The following is a 12,788-nucleotide window of genomic DNA, read 5'->3' on the forward strand; positions in this document are numbered from 1 at the left end:
TGGCTTTAAGGTCCACTCAGTGGAACTGTGAGCCATGTGTCATTACTGTGCTTCTTTCTCTTTTTTCTTCTTTCTCACTGCCCATCCTCAATGCCCTCTCTCCATGCTTTAGGAAAGAGAAGACACCTTAGATGATTTGAAGAGTGACTCTTCAAATACTCTTCATGGACCTAGACTGACCGAACTCCACATCTCCTTTCCCATGGGCTCTTAGAGCCTTTAAGAAAAGAATAGTAATTCCTCCTTACACAAAACTCAATTTACTATTCTGGATTCAGTCAAGAAAACAGAAACCATGGTAAGTATTTCAAACATGAGGGATTTAATACAGGGAATTGTTTACAAAGTGTTGGAAGGGCTGAAGGAGCAAAAGGAAAAAAGGGAGATTTGCAAAGATCTGAAAGCTCTTGATGTTTCTAAGCTGGTGCCCATGAGCCAGTTCCTGCCCCTGGGCAGCTATGAATTCTGCCACATCTGGGACTGGAATTGTCAAAAATTTCCTTCCATGGCTAGGGTTATAAATTACAAAGAGATTCTGCTGCTGTCTGGGCAGCGGGAGCCTGCAACCACACTACCGCCTCTGCTACTGTTGAATTCAGAGGTACAACACTCTTCCTTTCCTCCAACCTCCAATCTTTCCCAATGCCTGTGTTGGCAGATGCTAACAGGAAACCACTGGCAGGGAGTCTGAGAAATGTAATTTGCAGACCCCAGGCCCTAAGGAATACAGAACAGATTATAAAAGGTTAAATATGAAGGTGAAAAGCAATAGGTAAATAATCAACATAGTCAGGCAATATCCTCTTAATCTTAAAGCTTCCTAAACTTTCTTTTAGTTCATAGCATATATAGGTATTGCGATAAACTGGAGGACATTTGGGGCTCTACATAGGGCTTGGTAAAACCATCTATTACATTTTGCTTATATTATAATTATGATGAATAAGTACAATACAAAGTATAAAGGAAGATATTAGATATTGAATTTGTCTGATATTTCCAAATAAAATATATTTAAGTTCAATGATAAACTTGAATTTGCCTCCTTAAACATGACATTTTATGTGTGATTTATACTCAAAGTGGCCACATGAATTCTTATCAATGCTGTTCAATAAAGAGCTCTTCAAATTGTTTATGGTCAATATTAATAAGAAATTGTTCACAAATGGGTGACAGAAAAAATGAAAACAATTTTAAATAACAATTCAAAAATTCTCAACTGTTGAAAACAAAAACTAACTCTTCTTCATTGACAAACATAATGTTGACATTTCTTGTGATAACATGGTTTTTGAATTCTATAAAAAATTTTCAAATTCACTTAATGTGTCTCTACCACACACACCATGGTCAGTATATTTACTCTACAGCTAGCTTGAATATCCCTAAAGTGACACATTGGTTGCAAAGACACAGGAGCATTGAATAAAGATGAAAATAGAGATTTAGGGCAAATGCCAAGTTGGGAGCTACACTGGTCAGAAGCCCCTGCCCAAGCTGCCCAACTCCACTTTCTCTGCTCCTTGGGCACGCACAGCACAAACTCTCCCAGCAGGACCACAGCCTCCTGTGAAGTCTATGTTAGTGTGCTCTAAGTAGCCCACTGAAGGAGGGGCTAGGTGGTCAAGTACCCCCTTGACTGCAATCCCTGCATCTTGGCAGAGTGGGGGTAAAAGATGTTGCTCTGCTTGCCATCTGCAGGAGTCTTGGGGCACACTCACACCCCACTCCGCTAAGGAATCAGAATACAATAGCATCCACTTGCTGTGCACAAATTGGGCAGCTCTAGCTTCAAGACCAAGAAGAACATGTTTTTGCCTATTGAGGGTTTCAAAAATTTGAGTCTAGTTCTGCTTGGAACTCCTTTCACTGATTTCTAAAAGTCTACAATTATTCTCAATATACAGAGACATACGTTGACAAAGATTCTGAACAGATTTCTGTGTCTTTGTGGCAGAGTGTTGCATTGCAGTTTTGAAATAATAATTCTGGAAAACTATCCTTTGGTTAGTGTGGTTGGCAGCTCTACCATGGCTCCCAATGATCCTTCCTCCCGGTATTCACGCCTGTGAGTGTGGGTTGGACCTAGTGGTTTGCTTCTAATAAGTGGAATATAACAAATGGTGATAGGATATCCCCACCAGGACAGGCAACAACAGGACACTTGCTTGTGTCTTATTTGCTTTCTCTTGGTCTCTTACTTGCTCATTTTGAAGCCAGTTGCCATGCTATGAACTGCCCTGGGGGAGGCCCTTGTGGCAAGAAACCAAACGAGATCGTTGGTCAACAGCCAGAGAAGAACTGAGACCCTTAGTCCAAGAGGCTGGAGGAACTGAATCCTGCCAACAATACTATGAGTGAATTTGGAAGCAGATCTTTCCCATTTGAACCTTGAAATGACAGCAGGCCCAGGTGATGATTTGATTGAAAGCAAAGCCATACCAGATTCCCAGCCATAGAAATTGTGAGATAACGTATGTTGCTTTTTTTCTTTTCTTTTCAAGCTTTGATTTACATTCTAGTTAGTTGACATATTTGGTAAAATTGGTAATGTTTGTTGCTTTACATTGCTAAGTTTGGAGCTAATTTTTCTTCAGAAGAATAGTTGGGAGGGACATCTAAAAGAGTACCCTTTTAGGGGGTGGCTGGGTAGCTCAGTCAATTGAGCATCCAACTTAGGCTCAGGTTATGATCTTGCTGCTCGCAGGTTCGAGCCCCACGTTGGGCTCTGTGCTGACAGCTCAGAGCCTGGAGCCTGCTTTGGATTCTGTGTTGCACACCCCCCCTCCCCCCACTTATGCTCTCTCTCTCAAAAATAAATAAACATTAAAAAAATTTTTTTTTAGGTACCCTTTTGGGGGGAAGGGCATAATCAGTTTGTGAGTGTGCTTTCTCTTTGCCTTTTCTCTTGCTCGTGGGTGAAAAGTATGCAGACCTGATGGCTGGCAACCTTCTTAGAGCATGCAGATGGTGTCTCATTGTAAGAATGGCATGAAAGTGATTTCTCATACCATAATCATACCCGTGCTTAAACATTTGGAGTCGAACAGAGAGCAGAATCATTCTCACTGTGTAAACTTTCCTTTCTCTGCCTCTTGTCCTCTATCATGGATAGCTAAATTTGCATAAGGTAAACATACATGATATACCCCTCTGTATTTATATGTCTTCATCTATCCAACACCACTTTAGAAAGCCACCAACTTCTGTTGTATACCTACATGACCAGAGACTTCTTTTAAAGGGTTAAAAATTTCCAAAAGCCAAAGGTAATTTTCATGGTAGTCTATAAATTTAAGGGTATTTTTTTGTAAAATATGTAAAATCTTAGGATTTACATCACCCAATTCATTGAATTGAAAAATATCAATGAGAGAGCGGTCTTGCTTTTTAGCCACTAAAATGTGACTATATAGGCATATATATGAAGCAGCTCACTAAAGGCAGCTTTATAATTTTTCTTTTTAAAATTATACTTCAAGCTGTATTGCAAAGGTAGGTAATGATTCCTGGATTGGGACTGATTATCACTGATCACTGTCATTTTACAAGTGGGAAAACTGAGGATGAGAAAGGTACAGAGATTTGCCCAAAGTCCCAGGGCAGATGATAGTTCTAGGCCTGCAACCAAATCTCTGGACTCCCAACTGAAGGCTTCCTGCACCATTTTAGGAAATTCAGGGCAGGGACAGTGTAGAGTAGTTTGGGACTTGACTATTATTTGCATATAAAATATTTTGTATTGGACAATTGTTTTTTACTTAATTGTTATAGCAACTACTATAATTCCATTTTAAAAATGATGTTAAAATTGATAAGGTGGCTTAAGGTTTGCTAGATTTTGATATAGCCTTCATTCCAATGGTGATGGGCGTATAAGTTCTGTTCCTGAGGAAGGAAGAAGAGTGGATATTGAAGATAACTGTTTTTGCCACACAACACACTTGGTTGGCTCTGCCTGGAATGTTTTTATTTCCTTCTCTGCTTGCAAACTCTAGTTCATCCCTGTAGGCTTAGCTCAATTATCATCCTTCCTGCAAAGCCTTCGCTCTGTTTTCTCACTGGGTTTTATAAAACCTTCCATCTTCACACTTTCTTGTTTATTCATTTAGCAAGTTTGAAGTCCCTCCATATGTTAGGTATTATTCTGGGAACTGGGGATTTAGCAGTGACCAAAACAAAGTCATTTCCTTTGCAAAGCTTATTGCATAATTATATAGTATCCTTTGTACTCTAAGGCTGTCTCAAATTGAGATAAGAAGGGCAGGCAAGATTTAAACTTCAAGCATTTTTATTCCCTGCTAAATGTGTAAATCTATTATCCGGGATTAAGATTAAATAATTGGATAAGGCTTCAAAACTACTTCATATTCTTTCCTGTTAATCACAAACATAATATTGGTGATTTATAAATAATGTCTCTTTTAGGGAGACATGGGCCTTGAAAGGACCTTGGGAGTTATTTAATTAACCACTTCAGTTAGATGAGAAGTCTGAGTACTGAGTCACAGGATTTTATTTGTTCAGCGTCATGTGCAACATTAACGTCAGGGCTAGAAGTAGAATCCAAGAATATTGATTCTTGTACAGGTGCTTTTGATGAGTTACATTTTGTGAAAAAGTATCACACTGAAAAATATACTTTAGCTGTGTTTATAAAATCAGCCTGTCAGAAAATTATAGCATTAAAATTCAGGTAAAAAAAATGTTATAAGAATAGGAGTATGTTGGTGTGTGTGTCTGATAGTGTTAAGGACATTTTCTAGTTTCAATATGTGAGAAAAAAGATATATAAATAATTTGAATAGAAACATATTGGAGGATGGTAATATAGAGTTGTAAAATGTCAAGTTACATTATAAGTGTGACAGATGACAGGTCACATCAAGGTCTATATAGCCCTTTCCTAAAATTTTATGGATTCTCTTAGAGATCTTCTCTTGTTAACTTGAGATCTGTGATAGTGTGCACACACACACTCAAAAACCTGAAAATTAGAGTTTTAATGGAAATCTGATATAAATAATAAAGCCATTACGCAGAGTTTTCAGTAGCCACTGAATTCTAACACACATCCTTGTTCTTTAAACCTTTGCTCCCACACACCAACAGATGCAGTCTAAAACACACGCCCCCACATTCACACCTACACATTCAGCCCCTCACCTGCCTCTCACACACAGTTCTGACACATTTGTTCCATGTCCTTCATCTATGGGAGATAGTGTGAAGGAGAAATGAAACCCAGGAGCACAGCTGCACGATGTATAAATGTGTGTATTACACAAAGCCTGTGGAAAAAAGCTTTCAATGAAATAGTAATAGTTTATTTCAGAAAAATTAACATTAGTAAAATCAGTGAAAATAGAGTCAGCTCCTCCAGCTTAAATTCATGAGACTAGAAAGGAAGATCGTGATTCAGAGTTTAATCCAATCCATTTTTGATAATATATCTCAACAAATACAATAAATTGATAATTTCTGAGGAAAAGGGCTTAAAACAGTACTACTAAATTAGTTCTAATAATTCTAAAAAGAAGAAAATAATATTTTTCTTTTGGTTTTGCTTATATCATCTTTTATTTATTTTTTCATCATAAGTGTACTCTTTAATACCCAACCCCTATTTCCTCTCTGTATATACATATGTATATATATACGTATATATGTATATATATACATATGTATATATATATATGCATGCATGCCATATCTTCTTTACCCATTCATCTATTGATGGACACTTGGGGTGCTTCCATAATATGGCTATTGTAAATAATGCAATAATGCTGCTATAAACATAGGGGTTCATGTATCCCTTTGAATTAATGTTTTTGTATTCTGGGGGTAAATACTTAATAGTGTGATTACTGGGTCATAAGGTAGTTCTATTTTTAACTTTTTGAGGACACTCCATAGTGTTTCCCATAGTGGCTGCACCAGTCTGCATTGCCACCAATAGTGCACGAAAGTTCCTCTTCTTCCATATCCTTGCCAACACATGCTGCTTCTTAAGTTTTTGATTTCAGCCATTTCTGACAGGTGTGAAGTGATAACTCATTGTATTTTTGATTTGTATTTCCCTGATGATGAGTGATGTTGGGCATCTTTTCATGTGTCTGTTAGCCATCTATATGGCTTCTTCCTCTTTGAAAAATGTCTGTTGGGGCGCCTGGGTGGCGCAGTCGGTTAAGTGTCCGACTTCAACCAGGTCACGATCTCGCGGTCCGGGAGTTCGAGCCCCGCGTCAGGCTCTGGGCTGATGGCTCAGAGCCTGGAGCCTGTTTCAGATTCTGTGTCTCCCTCTCTCTCTGCCCCTCCCCCGTTCATGCTCTGTCTCTCTCTGTCCCAAAAATAAATAAACGTTGAAAAAAAAATTAAAAAAAAAAAGAAAAAATGTCTGTTCATGTTTTCTCCTCATTTTTAAGTTGGATTATTTGTTTTTGGGTATTGAGTTGTATCAGTTCTTTATATATTTTGGATACAAACCCTTTACTGGATACTTCATTAAATATCATCTCTCATTCCACAGGCTGCCTTTTAGTTTTGTTGATTGTTTCTTTCACTGTGCAGAAACTTTTTATTTTGATATAGTCCCAATGGCTTATTTTTGCTTTTATTTCCCTTGCCTCAGGAGACATATCTAGAAAAATGTTGCTATGGCCATGCTAGAGATTGCTGCCTGTGCTCTCTTCAAGGATTTTTATGATTTCAGGTCTCACATTTAGGTATGTAATCTGTTTTGAGTTTATTTTTGTGTATGGTGAAAGAAAATGGTCCGGTTTCATTCTTTGGCATTTGGGTGTTTAGTTTTCCCAACATCACTTGTTGAAGAGACTATCTTTTTTCCTACTTTATATTAATTCCTCCTTTATCGAAGATTAATTGACCATAGGGTCGTGGATTTTTGGGAGGGTTGGGTTTTATTCTGTTGATCTATGTGTCTATTTTTATGCCAGTACCATACTGTTTTAATTACTACCACTCTATAGTCTAACTTGGAATCTGGAATTGTGATACTTCCAGGAGTTTTGTTTTTCTTTCTCAAGATTGCTTTGGCTATTAGAGGTCTTTTGTGGTTCCATACAAATTTTAGGATTGTTTGTTCTAGTTCATTTTGATATAGATTGCACTAAATCTGAAGATTGCTTTGGATAGTATAGACATTTTGACAGTATTTTTTCTTCCAACCCATGAGCATGACTGTCTTCCATTTCTTCTCATTGTCTTGATTTTTTTTTTATAAGTGTTTTATAGTTTTCAGAGTACAGGTCTTTCAGCTTTTTAAGTTTATTTCTAGATATTTTATTGTTTTGGTGCAATTGTAAATGGGATTGTTTTCTTAATTTCGCTTTCTGCCACTTCATTATTAGGAATGCAACGGATTTCTGCACATTAATTTTGTATCCTGTGACTTTACTGAATTCATTTATCAGTTTTAGCCGTTCTTTTGGTGGAGTCTTTAGGGTTTTCTATATAATATGTGATCTGCAAATAGTGAGAGTTTTATGTCTTCCTTACCAGTTTGGATGCCTTTTATTTCTTTATGTTGTCTAATTGCTGTGGCTAGGACTTCTACTCCTGTGTTGAATGAAAGTGGTGAGAATGGACATCCTTGTCTTTTTCCTGACCTTAGGGGAAAAGCTCTCCATTTTTCACCATTGCATATGATGTTGGCTGTGGGTTTTTCATATAAGGCTTTTAAATGTTGAGGTGAACTTAATTTGCTGAGGGTTTTTATCATGAATAAATGGTGTACTTTCTCAAATGCTTTTTCTACATCTATTGAAATGATCATATGGTTTTTATCCTTTTTCTTACTGATGTGATGTATCACACTGATTATTTTGTGAATATTGAACCACACTTGCATTCAAGAAATAAATCCCACTTGATGTTGGTGTGCGAATTCTTTTAAATGTATTGTTGGATTCAGTTTGCTAAATTTTGTTGAGGACTTCTGCACATATTCATGAGGGATATTGGCATATATTTCTGGGGTTTTTTGTGATGACTTTATCTGGTTTTGGTATCAGGGTGATACTGGTCTCATACAATGAATTTGGAGGTTTTTCTGACTCTAGTATTTTTTGGAATAGTTTGAGAAGAATAGGTATTAACTCTTCTTTAAATGTTTGGAAGAATCCCCCAAGAAGCCATCTGTTCCTGGACTTTTGTTTGTTGGGAGTTTCTTGATTACTGATTCAACTTTATTGTTGGTAATTAGTCTGTTCAATTTTTTCTTCTTCTTGCTTTTGTTTTGGTAGGTTATATGTTTCTAGGAATTTATTCATTTCTTCTAAGTTGTCTGATGTGTTGATACATTGGTTTTCATAATATTCTGCTATAATTGTTTGTATTTCTGTGGTGTTGGTTGTTATTTCTCCTCTTTCATTTGTGATTTTGTTTATTTAGGTTCTCTCTCTCTCTCTCTCTCTCTCTCTCTCTCTCTCTCTCTCTCTATTTCTCTCTCTCTCCTTGACGGATCTAGCTGGAGATTTATCAATTTTGTGATCTTTTCAAAGAACGAGCTCCTGGTATCATTGAACAGTTCTATTGTTTTTCTGGTTTCTAGATAATTTATTTCTTTTTAAAAATGTTTGTTTGTTTGTTTGTTTGTTTGTTTGTTTAGAGTGCATGAGCAGGGGTAGGGCAGAGGGAGAGGGAGAGAGAGAGAATCCCAAGCAGGACCCATGCTGTCAGCATAGAGCCTGATGTGGTGCTTGATCTCATGAACTATGAAATTATGACCTGAGCCCAAACCAAGAGTTGGTCACTTAATTGACTGAGCCAACCAGGTGCCCCCTATATCATTTATTTCTGCTCTAATCTTTATTATTTCCTTCCTTCTGTTGGTTTTGGGTTTTGTTTGTTGATCTTTTCTTAGCCAGCTCCTTTAGGTGTAAGGTTAGGTTGTTTATTTGAGATTTTTCTTGCTTCTTGAAGTAGGCCTATATTGCTATAAACTTCCCTCTTAGAACCATTTTTCTTGCATCCCAAAGATTTTGGACCGTTGTGTTTTCATTTTCATTTGTTTCCATGTAATTTTTTATTTCTTCTTTGATTTCTTGGTTGACCCATTCATTGTTTAGTAACATGTTATTTAATCTTCATGTATTTGCAGTCTTTTCAGATTTTTTCTTGTGGTTGATTCCTAGTTTCATATCATTGTGGTCAGAATAAATACATAGTATGACTTTGATTTTTAAACATTTGTTGGGGCGCCTGGGTGGCTTAGTTGGTTAAGCATCTGACTCTTGGTTTTGGATCAGGTCATGACCTCATGGTTTGTGAGATTGAGCCCTGTGTTGGGCTCTGTGCTGACAGTGCAGAGCCTGCTTGGGATTCTCTCTCTCCCTCTCTCTCTTCCCCTCCCCTGATTACACTTGCTCTCTCTCTCTCAAAATAGATAACTGAAAAAATTTTTTGTTGAAACTTGTTTTGTGGCCTAATATGTGATCTATTCTGGAGAGTGTTCCATCTACACTTGAAAAGAATGTGTATTCTGCTGTTTTAGGATGGAATGTTCCAAATATGTCTGGTTCAGTGTGTCATTCAAAGCCACCATTTCCTTGTTAATTTTCTGTTTGGTTGATCTGTCCATCAATTTGAGGAGAGTGTTAAAGTCCCCTAACTGTTTTATGTATTTGGGTGCTTTCATATTGGGTGCATAATTATTTACAATTCTTATCTCCTCTTTTTAGATTATCCCCTTTATTATTTTATAGTGTCATTCTTTGTCTCTTGTTACAGTCTTTGTTTTAAAGGCTACTGCTACCCTGGCTCTCTTTTGACATCCATTTATCCATGATAAGTGTTTCTCCATTCCCTCACTTTCAACCTTCAGGTGTCTTTAGGTCTGAAATGTGTCTCCTGTAGACAGCACATAGGTGGGTCTTGTTTTTTATCCACTCTGTCACCCTATGTCTTTTATTTGGAGCATTTAGTCCATTTATATTCAAAGTAATTATTGATAAGTATGCACTTGCTGCCATTTTGTTATTTAATTTGTGGATGCATTGCAGTTTTTCTCTTTCCCTTTCTTCTCTTTGCTCTTTTCTCTCTCAGTTAGTTGGCTTTTTGTAGTGATATACTTGGATTCCTTTTCTTTATTTTTTTGCATATCTATGACTGGTTTTTAATTTGTGGTTACCATTAGGTTTGTATATAACATCTTCTGCATATAGCAATCTATATTAAGTTGATGGTTGCTTAGGTTTAAACCCATTCTTTACTCCTTTCCCCATCTCCATATTTTAGGTATATGGTGTCATATTTTAAATCCTTTCTTTTATGAATCTCATGACTGATTTTTATAAAGATACTTATTTTTACTGCTTTTGTGTTTTTTTTCTTTTCATGCTTTTATTTATAGTCTTTCCTTTCCACTCAAAGGGTCCCCTTTAATGTGTCTTGTAGAATTAGTTTAGTAGCCATAAACTCCTTTAGTTTTTGTTTGAGAAACTTTCTCTCTCCTTCTATTCTCAATGATAGGCTTGCTAGATAGAGTATTCTTGCATGCAGATTTTTCCCTTTCAGCACTTTGGATACATCATGCCACCCCCTCTGGCCTGCAAAGTTTCTGCTGAAAAATCTTCTGATAGCCTTATGCAGTTTCCTGTAACTGTCTATTGCTTCTTAAAAAATTTTTTTTATCGCTACTTTTTGCCATTTTGGTTACTATGTGTCTTGGTGTGGACCTGCTTAGGTTGTTTTTGAGGGGATCTCTGTGCCTCCTGGATCTGGACATCTATTTTCTTCCCCAGATTAGGGAGGTTTTCAGCTATCATTTCTTCAAGTAAATTTTCTATCCCCTTCTCTCTTTCTTCTTCTGACCTCCCTATAATGTGAATGTTATTATGCTGGATGGAGTCACTGAGTTCCCTAAGACTATTCTCAATTTGCCTAATTTTCTTTCATGTGTTCATTTGTTTCATTTCTTTCATTACTTTCCCTTAGTCTGTCTTCCAGGTCGTTGATTCATTCTTCTGCTTCATCTAGACTGCTATTTATTCCATCAGGTTTATTTTAAATTTCATTTATTGTGTTCTTGGTCTCTGATTGGCTGTTTTTAATCTCTGTGTTAAGGGTTTCACTAATGTTTTCCACTCTTTTCTCAAGTCCAATGAGTATCTTTATGCTCATTACTTTAAATTCTCTATCAGGCATGTTACTTGTATTCATTTTGCTTCGGTCTCTTGCTGTGGTTTGTTTCCACAAACAATGTTTTCCACTCTTTTCTCAAGTCCAATGAGTATCTTTATGCTCATTACTTTAAATTCTCTATCAGGCATGTTACTTGTATTCATTTTGCTTCGGTCTCTTACTGTGGTCTGTTTCTGTTCTTTCATTTCGTAGATATTTCTCTGTCTCTTCATTTTGTCTGACTTTCTGCATGTGTGTCTCTGTGTTAGGAAAGTAAACTACTTCTCTTCCTCTTAATGATAATAGCCTTATGAAGAGAGGTCCTGATGGTGCAGAAAAACTCTAAATTTTACTCCCTAGTGATTTTTTCCTGGAGCCTGAAATCTTTCTGATTGTGCATTACATTTAGATTTAGGAGGATACAATTAGATCAAATATTAGATATTTAAAGCACACAAACATGGAAAACCATTGACATTATCAAAATACATAATCCAGAAACCATGGTAAATCCAAAATTACCAAGTAAAATAGATGTTTTAAAGTCTCTCTAAAAGCAGTGGCCACTGACTCTATATTACTGTTGCTGACAAAGCATTTGTATTTTACATCATAAATTTTGTTTATTGAGAATCTTGCAGTTCTAGCAAGCAATAAAATTATGAACAACAGGATAGAAAGATGCATACTTTCTTAATGAGTAGAAATAGCTCACCTTCAGCACAGGCTGAGACTTTAAAGAATGAGTGGATTCTTTTGGTCACTAGTGGCAGAAAACCTGACCCAACCTGGCCTAAAAGGATATCTATTGTCTCGTATAACTAAAAAGCCCAAGTGGTAGGTCCTAAAGCTTCCAGTCTAGGTGGTTTCAGGCAAACCGATTCACTAGTGCTCCATCCTTTAATTCTATCTTCTGAATAGCTTCAGTATCAGGTTCCACACAGTAGTGCTCCAGTCCTTCCAACCTCTTAGGTTCAAGACCAAAAAAAAAAAGAGCAAGTTGGCTTCCCCAAGAACTCATTTACTGACTTGAATCTCCTTTTCATCCCTGAGCCAACTACTGTGGCTAAAGGAACATGATATACTGACTAGCTTAGGCCTAAGGAGTATGGTTCACCTCTAAGTAAGGACAGAGATTTAGTCTTGCTCAAGCACATGGACTATAGGGAGGAAGAGTGAAGAAAGAGTAAAAAAAAACCAAAAAAATTAATGTTCATTCATTTTTGAAAGACAAAGAGAAACAGAGTCCAAGCGGGGGTGGGACAGAGAGAGGGGGGGGACACAGATTCTGAAGGAGGCTCCAGGCTCTGAGCTCTCAGCACAGAGCTGGACATGGGGGCTCATACCCACAAGCCGTGAGATCATGACCTGAGCCGAAGTCAGACGCTTAACCAACTGAGTCACCCAGGTGCCCCGAAAGAGTAAAAATTAATATGAAAATTGGGAGCTCTTACTGGAAGATGGAAATGTATGGGATTCTAATATCAAATGACATATGCCTATTATATGAGGAATCTCAATTGTGGCCATGGAGATATAGTTTTACCTGCTCTGTCAGTACCAATTAACAAGTGGTCTTAGATCAAAGGTGATGATAAAAATGAAGAGTGAATACCCCATTTATAAGACAGATGTGCCAT

Source organism: Felis catus, chromosome C1, assembly GCF_018350175.1.
Source record: "Felis catus isolate Fca126 chromosome C1, F.catus_Fca126_mat1.0, whole genome shotgun sequence".
Lineage (NCBI taxonomy): Eukaryota > Metazoa > Chordata > Mammalia > Carnivora > Felidae > Felis > Felis catus.